We start from the raw sequence: 13,100 nt of genomic DNA on the forward strand, positions 1-13,100 counted from the left end.
AATGGAACATTTTTTGCAGCTTGTAACCAATATCAAAAGCATGTAAATTGCTTGGATAAAAAATACCAAAAATATAGAGGTTAACATCAATGCCTACTATTATGATGCTGTTATTATTTTTGGTCATTCAATTGTAAAAGGGTTATCCGTTGAACAGCTGTTCTTGCAGATTTTAATACTGGTATCCACTAACCTAGATGAATGAGATTCGGACCTCAAACTATTCTGGTTGTAGGTGTAATACAATTGTTCCAGAAAGTGGTGTTACACTGGGAAACTATGAAGTGTCTTGCTGATTTTTGAGAGGGATGAATCAGAAAAAGAAAACTTTATTCTCGCCTGGGCCTACCTTGTTTTATCAACTTTAATCCTGTTCTCGTCTTCTTGCTCTCTTGCAATTGGAAAAATTATAATGGAGATTGGAGAGGTTACTCTCTTGGGATGAAGAAAGGGTTTATGAGAAGCTGACATTTTGATGCAAATTTTGAATAAACAAAAGTCTTAAAAAAAAATCCGATAATTTGATTGAATATAAAAAAAGAAGTTATTAGGGATTGCTTCAACCATCATCATCATCCGAGCCTTATCTCAACTATTTGGGGTTGGCTACACAAATCCTGTACTGCTATTCTGCTCTATCAAAGGCCATACCTTTGGTCTGATCATAAGTCACCATATCTCTTCTCACTTCCTCTAACCATATTCTTTTTGGCCTTTCTCTTGCCCTTTTAAAGCCTTCTACTTGGACCACATAGTCCCTTCTAACTAATGCCGTATTAGGTCTACACTGCATAGGGCCAGCCCACTTAAATCTTGTGTCGCTATTATGCTCTATCAAAGGCTATACCCTTGGTTAGACCATAGGTTACCATATCTCTTCTCACTTCCTCTAATCATATCCTATTGTGCCTTTCCCTCGCCCTTTTAGAGCCTTCCACTTGGACCATATAGTCCCTTCTAACCGGTGCCATATTAGGTCTATACTGCATATGGCCAGCAAACCTAAGTCTACTTTCCCTCATCTTATCACCTATTGGAACCACTCCTAAGTTCCCTCCTATATGTTCATTCTGAATTCGATCCTTTCTTGTCTTGCCACTCATCCATCTCAAATTCCTCATCTCAGCTACACATCCTATGAATATGTTGTTTCTTGACCGCCCAACATTCTGTCCCATAAAGTATGGCTGGTCTTACAGCCTTCCTATAAAACTTCCCTTTTGGTTTCATTGGTATGCGGTGATCACATAAAACTCCGGATGTACATTTCCACTTTGCTTACCTAGCTCTAATTCTATGTGTGACATCTTCTTCAATCTCTCTATTCTCCTGGATTATCGATCCAAGATATATCAAGACTGACTTAAATGATTTTGCTAATTCAATAGAATTCCAAAGAAGGCATGTTCTTGAAAAAAATAATTAACTTTGAATAAGAGCTTTTTTTAACTCATTTATAGACTTTATTTAGAACTCCTAGTCCTATTTATGATGTAATTAGAACTCCTAATTAAAATTAGACCCAAACTCCTTGGAGAAATAATATAAGGCAAACCTGTCCTACGAAAAACCTTGGAATAACACTCCAACTTCGTGTAGGTATAATTAATAGGCATAACTTTTGGCTTTGACATTGAAATTACTACTATGACCCCATCTCGTAGATGGCCGTAGGCCCTATGAACTGGAAACCAACTTGGTCGATTTTCTTGAGCAATCGGAATGCCTTTAAAGCCTAAAATGTTGGACCTGAAGTTTGCCGTGTGTAATTGGCTTGCATAACTTTTGCCTATTCTAGTTTACAAATGATCTTTAGCATGTTTCTCTTACCAATATTGGTGCGGCGGAACATGAAGTCCTGTACTAAGGTCTTTCTGTAGCTTTTCCAGGATGAAAAAGAGTCGCTCGCTCATTAAGTTGCAGAGTTTGGCTGTACATGAGTCGGTTCTGGTACAACTTGATGAAAGGTTTTCTTTTGCATTCTTATGTGTGCTTGTGATGAGTAAAGTGAAGATGACTTGTGCTCAGCTCAATAAAATGAAGTATGTATAAAATAGATTACAAATTAATTGTAATTCATTATTAAAAAATAAATCAGTTTTTATGAATTTTGGTGCTGATCCGTCTATTTTCGCACTCAGTGCAAATAGCAGCCTTAAATCATTGCCATGCTTCCTCACACAATCCCAATTGAAACCCCCAAACTCAATTTTGATTTGGAGTTCAATTCCAGGACATTCGAGCTCTTTAAAAATTCAAACGATGAGTAAATCCGGATATGAAATTTCATAAATCCTAATTTTTTTGTGTTGTTTTGCTAAAATAAAGCCTATGATTGGATGAAAAACACAATAATAGTCAGAAGGATCAGATTTCGTTGAATATCAACGATCAATTGCAATGAAATCATAATTTTTTGAAATCAGGGAAAAACATGGCTGAATTTTTTGATCTCTTGAATTCGTCAAATATGATGGTTTGTTTCAATTCTAAATGGTTCTAGGACATAATCATCAGCTGTGTTCAACTATGGAATATAGGATCGGCAGTGACTCTGCTTCAAACGAATGCTTGTATATGTGGGAACGTCCAAAGTAGGGAAAAGGGAACCTGTAATGTAGTAAATCTGTCTGCTAAAAGGATGGATGTCCTTAGATATTGGCTGACAATGTTGGGGATATTCTCGACTGTTAAAATATCATATATGTGCATTAGGTAATTCATCAGTGCAGGTCATCAATTGGATAGCCAATTGGTGGTCTTTCTGCTGGTTCGGTCATGTGTGGTTGTTATGAACTATCTGCTTATTGGGCTTAAGCCACTGCATTTATCTGTAAACTTTTTGGATTTATTTGCATTTCTTATCCATCTGAAAAATATCCACAACAACGTATTTATTACTCTTTCCAAATCTTGCATCTGTCTAAGACTGTTCCCCTGCACATATCTCTGTAAACAATATAAATACAAATGCAGGCACAAAATCTACATATACGTGCATGCATACATGATACACATGCATACATGATACACATACATACATGAACACATACAAACAGAGAGAGAGACACAAACACACACACATATATAGTTAAATTTTTATAGACCCATGGGTCAATGCTGTACATCCATGGGCCAGACACCAGGTCAGGGCGTTTTTAGGGCCTGAAATTTTTCGTATGTTCTAGTGTTCGATTAATTCCAAATAAAAAAATAAAATAGGACAATGATTTTCAGTTCTTAAAACTCTTGATCTTGTCATCCGACAAATGAATGGTCCAGTGTCATTAGAGAAGGAATTGGTTTGGAGCATTTATTGGTCTCCAAATCTTTTTATCTTTATTTTTTCTTTCGACTGATCTTAAAGATGAGTGAATATGATTTTTGTGTTTCAAGATCAAACAAATGTTCCTAACATGGTGGTTGGCCAATGGGTCAACATTTACAGTATTGACTCAAGGGTCTATAGAAAACTTCTCCTGCATGCAATCGCATGCACACACACACACATGAACTGCACAATGGAAGGGGATATGCATGATGATTGCACCTGGGTAGTATGCATGTGGATTATTTTAGAACACTAATATTTTAATATCTTGATTTAGCTTGAGCTCTTTGTTTTGGTTTTAAGATTTGAGTTAATAATGAATTTCTTGCATCTTATAATTCATTATCAAGTTATTCTCTTGTGATACTAGCATTTACTCTGGTTTCTATCCTATTTTTGAATTTGAATATTAATTGTACCAGTTTAGCCCATATGAACTGCTGAACTCTAGGGACAAATTTCGTCAAGCACCACCCACGAGTCTTGCTCATGCACAATTTGGTGAAGTAGAAGGCTATTTTGGTGTCCTCATTACGATATACCATATCCTCAAGTTACTTTCCAGTCATGGCACAAGGCCTGCATTTGAGATGCTTCAGGAAAAGTTGCAGCAAGGGTTTGCACATTTCCTTTCTTTTGCAGCTTTGTTTTTATTGACCATGAACATGAAGTAACCAAATACAAAAATAAGTTAGTTTGTTTTATGTTATTCATGTTTTTTTTTCATTAGTTACATACTGTTTGCTTGAGTTTTGGACTCTGCTTTGACCTAGAAGTTATTTTTGGGTACATGTTTTCTACTTATATTTTAAAAATCTTGCATCCATAATGTGTATGTTAATGTTTTTTTGGGTTTTGGTGTTATCGCTTTTTATGTGAATAATTCCTGCTCATAGTTTGTTTTATCCCTTTGTGGTCACATTCATTTGTAGAATCCTTTTTTATGATGAAATTGTGGTTTTCTAGCAATATATATTTTAATTTATTCAAATTCTTTTGTCTAGATATCTTTGAGTCTGTAACAGCATGCTCTAGGTAGGCATCTCTTTACTCGGAATTTGCGTACTTTCATTCGTTGTGAATTGATATAAGCAACATTGTCTGTAACTCAAGTGCATCATTGTGGTGTTGATGAAGACCATGCATGTGATCTATGCCAGCTAAATGCTCCACTTGAGAAGTTTTAATTTATAGGAGGCTTAGGTTTTGTTATTTCTTGCTAAATAAATGGTGTTGATGAAATAGTTATATTTTTATGCCACACATATCCTAAATGGTTTTGTTGTCTTCCTATTTACTGGCAATCATGGGGGTTTTGTATTATCTTCTTCTTTGATGTCTTGCATTTGCCTTTGATGACGACCATGCATGTGATCTATGCCAGCTAAATGCTCTACTTGAGAATTTCTAATTTATATGAGGCCTTATGTCTTATCATTTATTGCTAAATAAACCGTGTTGATGAAATAGCTACATTTTTATGGCACACATATCCTAAATGGTTTTGTTGTCTTCTTATTTCCTGACAATCATGGGGGTCTTGTCTTATCTTCTTCCTTGATGTCTTGCATCTAGGCAGTGATTTTTTTCTTTGTGGCCTTTAAAGGCTTAGATAGCATATTAAAAATGATATCTATAGTGAAATATGCATGTCAATGGGAATGTGTATGTGTAGACTGACTCAGGGTTGAGCGGTTCATGGCCATGGTTAGGTCCAAAACCCTTAACCCTGCGCATGTAACACTACTGAGAAGGGCTTACAAACATCTTCCTTTGTTGAGGTCGGAGAAATGCCTAGGGATGATATTTGTAGACTAGGAGAATTGTGTACTCTCATGTGTGTCGTTAGAGGCTTATGAGAGCGCGGGCCAAAGCCTCAACAAACGTCCGCACGATATGTACATATGACAACCGCATTACTAGGAAGCATCCTTAAAGAGGGACACATGTACATGTCCACAAAGATAGCCTTCTTTGCACTGTATTGACAAGTGTTAGACTTGCTCTTAGAGGGCGAACTGAAATCTGTATTCCAAGATCATGATTCCATTGTTATTGGCCAATTTTAACGAGCCAATCATGAGGCATTGTATGAGATTGTAGGTCATGGGTTTGTCTTGAGTTGGTTGAGAAGACAATAGTGGATCATAGTTATTGAGTCAGGTAGAGTGCTCTTATTGTCGCTAATTTTGATCTAGTGGTACCAGTCCACTTCTAAATATTTTATTTTTGGTATTAAAAATATTTTTACAAATTTTAGAATTTTTTTTAGAATTTTTAAAATTTATTTCTGCTGTAAATTCATTAAAAGGGTAGGCTCAAAATTTTTAGAGCAAGGAAAGGTATATGTGGGGCCATAGGATCCAAGCCCCCATATGTGTGCCACCCATGAGTGGGATGTGTGGCCTTGTGGGGCCCACATAAAGTCCATAGGTTGGCATGCTCCACTGATTTTGTTTTATGTGCCACTTTTAATTTAGTTTGTTACTTAGGGAGTTTTTTAAAATTAAATAGATTTGTTACCTATTCAAGTGCGAGTTTGCTTTGACCAAATAAAAAGATTAACTTTGATTTCCTGCAGATTTTGTAAAGATATTAGGAATATCTAGATAATACTAAAAGTGGTTATAATCCTATTTTTATTAGAAGTTCCCCATAATCTTGATGACTGATTTGTGGGATGGATGACTCAGATTTAATCTCTCTCACCCCACAGATTTCCTAAGTTCCTATTGGTCAAGTTGTATCATTGGATAAGGCATACCTAGGATAATCCATACGGGAGAAGGAGTTCTTTTTATATAAACCCTATTGAACCTGAACCTCTCCCACGAGTAATGACAAAAATCTCTCTCTCCTCCATGCCTAGTTCTCTCTCTCTTATTGGCATGCCACCCACTCTTCTTGCCTCTCATTTTATGATGTCAGCCATAGGAGAAAAAGAAGAGGTGGTGCATGAAACCCTAGATTAGGGCTTTTGTTGTATTTTGTGGAATAAAAGTGGTACAACCAGCAAAGAGAGAAATAAACCTTCAAGCCTAGCCCTAATTTGATCCTTTAGGGTTACTACAAACCCTAGATAGGTTTCTATGCTTCTTAAAACCCTTGATTAAAAGGTATTGCCTAGAAAGCATTCCCATCTCTGAAATTCGAACAAGACCGAAAGGACAAAAGTGTGCCATTGATTAGGGAATTGGGTGTTGGGTGTATCATGTCTTGTGGGGATAACCTAGGCACGATCAAGTAAGTCTTCCTGGCTGTTTTTATTAATTTTCAGCCATATTTCTATATTTTCTGTGAATTTCCAGGAACATATATTGTACTTAAATTCATAGTGGAAAATTGAAATTGTTCCTAGGTTGTGTCTGTTTGCTTTGGCAGTAAAAGGAAAGGTCTTAGGTTGTATTTAGGGCTATATTTTATTTGCAATACTGTTTTGTGGAATTCAGGTATATTAATACAAGAAAAAAGATTTTTTTTTTTGAATTTATTACCTTGAGTTCCACATAGCCACAACTTTCATTATTGTTAAATCTTCATGCACTAGTGGTCCTTGAAATCTAGTCTACACAGATTAGTTCTTGGTTAGAAGAAGCTTTCAAGGCAGTAGTGGTTTGGGAGCAGGACTTTTGGAAAAAAAATTTCCTCCATACCTTATATTTTTTCAATTTTGCCCAAGTTTCCAATATACATATTATATATATCTATAATTTATAATACTTATATTATATGGGTGCTCATAGACAAGCACACCCAAGTGTTCTCGATGTAAGGACCTTTAGGCCTGGGGAAATCTCCAGCTGTTGCTTCTGCTTCCAACAACTATGGATTGTTTTCTTCATGTGATGCATGTACTCATTTTTGGAGTTCGGAGTATTTCAAACTAGGTTGCTTCGGAAGTCTGAGCGAAAATGCTGGTAAAACTTGAGTTGTCACTTATGGGAATATGATGCATCATTTGGTTTTGGAAAATAATAACTGAGTGTGTTATTCGACAGCTTTTTGCTTGATTCATGTGATTAAGAAGTGCAGTTGAATGTTATTTTTTTATGTTGTATTGTACATATTTTCCAAACTACACGTAGTTTACATAGTAAAGTGTTAAAAGCCTTTTTTTTAAAAAAAACTGCCACTTCTCTCCCATGATATCTATCTCATTTTACGTTATAAAATTATTATTTTTTATTTTACTGGCTCAAACCTGCTGAAAGTATTAGGGAATCTTTCATGTAGTTGGCTAACAACTGCATCTGTTTCTTATTATTGTGGGAATGACAGAATCAGTTCTCATTAATGGAGATACCTAAGTATATATGTATGCAATGGCAAATTTACTATTTGCACTTATTGACATGCACCACATAATCACAAAATGGATCCAACACATAAGAGCAACAACCCCTAATCAGAGCGCTAATTCTATGAGAGAATAGTTATTCAGCACATAATATAGTGATTTTCTTTCTAATTGATGACTTGGATGATCCTGTAGGGTGATGTACGGGAGACCATTAAGATCATGGATAAGCAGAATTAGTGGCTATTTGAATGGCTTTAATATTATATCTATGGAGAGTAGGGCATCTTCCAATATGAACTCGTAGACCATTCAGGATTCTTATGTCACACTTGAGACTGCTGATATGATTCTAGACTCAACCCTAGAAATGGGGTTAGACCACATTGGTTTGTATCCTGCCGTTCCTTGAAATAAGTCAATCTCCTAGAATTATACAATATCCAGTTTTTTTTGTCGTCTCTCTGGGCACTTGACCCAGTATGAATATGCATGGGCTGCTAGCTTCATGTATAATGTTGATGACATTATGAGTCCACAACTGGAAGTCCAGCAAATGTGTCGAGTGATATGTTGAACTGTCATCAAGTGACAGGTCAGTGGTGTTTGAACAAATTAATTTTCTGCCCAAACTGTGAGAGCCCTACGAGCATCATGGAATATGGTTGCTGGGATCTCCTTACTTGGTGGCAATCCCGCTTTGGAATCTCTCTCCAGCCCTCCGGGAAAGAGACATTCAAGGGATCTCAAATTTCAAATTGTAGGGATCTTGATCCCCACTGTTAGGGATCTTGATTCCGACTTTAACTACTAAGTTAACACATTTATAGCCAAACTTGCAATGCAACTATACTTTTAATATAACAACATTGTTTGTTAGCTATAAACAAGTAGATCCCTACTTTAGAGAGTATATATAAACCTTGACTATATATCATAGTTACCGAGAGCGCCCCAACAGAGTGGTGCTTCGGCTCCGAAATCTAGCTCTGGCGTTCCATGACCGGGATCTTGACCAGAACCTGATTTATTTATTTTGGGATCTCGCTTCCATTTATATGGTACTCGATCCTATGAACAAAGGATCTCAATCCCACCATGGCGCAATGTCTGTTCCTAAATATTGTAGATCTCGCTCCAGAATAAATAAGATCATCGATCCCCGAATTTTAGGACCGCGATCCTTGTGTTCATGGAACTCGATCCTTTATTTCAAAGACAATAAATTTTTTGTAATTTTGAATAAAACTATTTTACTAATTTATAACTTTCTAAAGGAAACTTCTTAAATAAATTTAAATTTTATAACAAATTAATTATATTTTAAGAAAAATTTTCATGCGATATTTCCAACCTAAAACGACGGCAATGCATCTCCCAAATTTCTTTCAGCCGTAGCCAAACAGTAGCAATACATTCTTAGGTTGCATCCAGATGCTACCCAAACTACAACATTTCATGCTTAGGTAATATATTATGCTGATAATGTATTACGCTAGTAATTATTTCACATACAATATATTTTCAGGTACCCAAATAGCCAACGTGATGCCCATACGCGTATCATGTATGAGATTTTGAACAATACTAGCAGTAACCATTTTAAAAATATAGTTGTATAAATTATTGAAAGAATTTATCTCATACAAGATTAATGGAATTGATTAATCCATGGACATCTAGGGTTGGCGTGCATGGATTTGGCTCTATGGACCATTGCTACAAAGGACAATGAGTTTTAGGATAAACCAGAACGAGATCCCATTTATGTGGTGCAGTGCTTAGTGGGAACACAAATCCATGTGTAACGGGTTGGGCTCTTGATACAAGTGGAATTCTGTGATGGGAGTGTGGATCAATCATGTAGGGAAGGCGATCCATCATTGAATGGAGCTCAATCATTTCCAAATAGGAATGCAATCAACTTCAAATGGGATCTAGTTCTTATTCCGGATGGAAGCGCGATCCTATTACATATGGGAACACGATCCCATTGTATATGGACCGCGTCCCCATTAATTAAGGATCTAGAGACTGTTGTATTGGGAATGTGCTCCGCCTTCATATGGGATCTTGTTTTGCTATTTTTACCCTCACCGGAGTTCTCTCCCCGAGAACCGGAGCTTTGGGTAGCCATCGATCCGATGCTCTCGCTCCTAACCCTAGAACCGTTCCTGTTCCAACTCCCGGTAACTATATTATATATATTCTTTAAGGTTGGGGGCAAGATGAAAGAAGTGGCTATGTGAAATTCAAGGGGGTAAAATAAAGAATTTCTCTTTTTTTAAATTATTAATGCATTTGAATTCCACTTACAAGTGCCACAAAAATAATGTTGTAAATAAGAAATAAAACTATAAATACAATCTAGAATCTTTCCTTTTACTATCAAATAGAATAGACATAATCCAGGATTTAAAGAACAAACTTCGACTCAGAATTTTAGTGCAAATAATATTCTTGGAAATACAAATAAACCAGGAAAGATGACTGAAAAATAAATCCAAAGAACCAGGAAAACCTACTCGAATTCGCCTAGGGTCATCCCTATAGGACTTAATACAACCCACGACCATTTTCCTGACCGATAGCGCACTCAAACCCTATTGACTTTGCTGAATTTTCTGAGCTGGAAAGCTTCCTTAGGCAATACCTATTTAACTAGGGTTTTTTATGAGAACATAACACAATTAGGGTTTATGGACCCCTTTATGAACCTTTGGAACATGCCACTGTATGACACCTCCTGTTAACCTAAACTAGGGCTGGGCGTTCCTCCTTTCTTTCTATCTTAAAGGGTGGTGTCTGCCACCCCTAGAGCCTTATGGGGTGGGGTGCCACCTAGAGAGAGAAGAGAGAGCTAGAGAGAACATTGAGAGAAGAGAGAGAGAGTGGGCCATGATGGAGAAGGGAGAGAGAGGCTAGAGAAAATTGTGTGTTGAGAATGAGGGGTGCCCTCCTTATATATGCCTCAAGGGCTTTAGATATGCATATTCAAAGTTGCGACTCATCATGACCAATAGGATTTTAGGAAATATGTGAGGTGGGGATTAAATCTGATCCATCCATCTTATGAATCAGGCATCACGGTTTAGGGAGGAATTCTAGGATCCTTATCCTCTGAATCTTTGACTCATTTTCATTTCTAGGCAAACTATGATACGAGCGATGTAAACCAATTACTAGAATTTCCTTTATCTATCACAAAATTGTAGGAAGTTAAAATTAAAAGATTTGGTCAAAGATACAAAGAATATTTTCAAATAATCAACTTAAAAGGTGGGCAACGTGATCTAGCCAAGTATATACAGTTTTTTTTTTTTTTTTTTCTTTTATTTATACCAGTTAAAACACTTGCAGGCATCCAAATTACAACTATATTGATAAATAAACCCTAATACAATCTAGGATCTTCTCTTGCTTGCGATTACAATTCTTTATAATGATACAAAATACCATGCATGAAGAATCGAGAAACATGGAGCCGTTAGTATACCAGATACCTTGCCTCAGGTTACTCCGAAGGGCTTCGTACACCCCACATCGCATCTCCTTCGCCAATGGCACTCGGGAACTTGGTATTAACCTTGTCTCATAATTTGGGAGGCCTAGGCAAAACCTCTTGAGAGCATGACAACTCAAAGCACAAACAATCATATGCTCAATCTCTAAGCCTAGGGCATGCCACCTCTTAGAGACTAGGGTGTGCTCCTAAGGGTTTACTCAAGCCTCAAAACTTAATGAAAACCCTAAGTATAGAGAAATCAGAGAGAGAGAGAGAGAGAGAGAGAGAGAGAGAGAGAGAGAGAGAGAGAGTGGGGCGTACCCCCCAACGGGGGAGAGACACGCCGACTTTATTCACAAGTGTGTAGAGAACACACCACATAAAGAATATTTATAGCAAGAAGGCTAAAGTTTTTCCATCATTATGAGACTTAATCTTGACTGTAAATCATGGAGACCTGTGGGGTGAAGAGATCTTAGCCCTTCATTCTTTAGATCAACCATCATGATTAAAGGAATGAGCTAGAACCATTATCCTTCAGTTTTCATAACTCTATTCCCATCAAATATTGGTGTAGAGAAACTATTATGTATTTATATATTTAATTTCAATCAATCTCTACACCTTCCTATTTTAAAACAATCAATCTTCATTTCATAAAACCTTCCTTTAATTTCAAAGCAATTAGGTGGCCTCCATAACAAGCCACACTCAAAGGAAAGAACGAATTAAGTGGGGCTTCCCACACATGGTCGGCATTGTGGCCCAAACGCCCCCACCTAGTGGGCTAATATGTGGTGGGCCCTAAGTCCTAATAGGCTCCCACACCCCCTAAAAGAATTTTAGATTAATAAAATGAATTTTAGAAAACAAATAAATACTTTTTCTCTATGGGAATTAAATAAATCCAAAAAATTGAGTTTTGCTTATTTAAAAAATGTTTTCACTAAAATAAAACATCCAGAGAGATGTAAATATTCATTTTAATTATCTATTTTATAATTAAATATATTTAAGAAAATTTGATGGGAATTGGATCCAAAGAGTTAGGAATATCACAAATATACTGCAGCCTGCATCCTTTCTAGAAACTGCATCTTATTGTCATCTTCTCAAACCGACCAACTGTTCTCATGATCTACAGCCCTTCGCAACTAATAAATGAAGGAGACACAATTGTATCCCATGGAATGCAGGTTCCTCCTTGAGGGCACCTCTAGGCCCCATTCTGCCGTAAGACCTCATGAGTCCTTCTAACACAGTCCACCATTGTAGGGAGACATCTCTTCGGCACATATACACAACACATACTCACCCAGAGGGTTGTTTCCCAGACAACTATCTAATGCACAAAAGGCTACTACTGGACTGGGCCCGGCTAGGCCTGGCCCGGCCTGATGCACGGAAAAGCGTGAGCAGTTTCGGGTCGGCCCGGTAAGCCCTGGCCTGGAAATAAGCCTGATAAGGCTCGGCCTGGTAAGACTAAAAAATTTACACGGAAGCCTAGCTCGGATAAAGTTTGCTTTTTTATCCCACAGATCATCAAATAATGCACTCATTGTTGTTATACTCAATATTGCATGCTATTTTATATGGAGCATAATGTTTATAGTAATCAGGTTCCTTGAGTAGTTGAAGACATGATACCGATGAAGCTGTTCTGCTTGTGTGAAAATTTTCTATGTTTTTGTGAAAATACAGTCATAGATGGTGCCGACTATCTTACTGAACAATCTCTTTTGTATTCTCAGCCTTGTTTCTTTTAAGTAAGGCCCCATATGCAAAGGATTCAGCCTCCTGTGTGCATCAGTCGCCATCTTCGAGTATAGTTCAGGAGCTTCAACGCAGTGTGATAGAGAAAACCATTTCTTAAATAAAAAAAATGCGACTTGCGAGTTTTTATTTAGGATGCCATGCGCTTTAGGGGCCGTTTGGGTACTTGGAAATCTTTTACGTGACAATAGATT

At 37.0% G+C, this 13,100-nt stretch overlaps 1 pseudogene across 1 annotated transcript in view; it reads left to right on the forward strand.

Annotated features, from left to right (window-relative positions):
- Nucleotides 1–13,100, forward strand: part of LOC148781991 (DEAD-box ATP-dependent RNA helicase FANCM-like) — a 71,716-nt pseudogene that overhangs the window by 16,785 nt on the left and 41,831 nt on the right. The window contains exon 10 of the transcript XR_016056710.1: nt 3,754–3,947. The product of XR_016056710.1 is annotated as a DEAD-box ATP-dependent RNA helicase FANCM-like (transcript). The remainder of the gene's footprint in view (nt 1–3,753; nt 3,948–13,100) is intronic.

The sequence above is a fragment of the Amborella trichopoda genome, chromosome 5 (assembly GCF_054954075.1).
Source record: "Amborella trichopoda isolate Santa Cruz 75 chromosome 5, AtrichopodaSantaCruz75HAP2 v2.0, whole genome shotgun sequence".
NCBI lineage: Eukaryota > Viridiplantae > Streptophyta > Magnoliopsida > Amborellales > Amborellaceae > Amborella > Amborella trichopoda.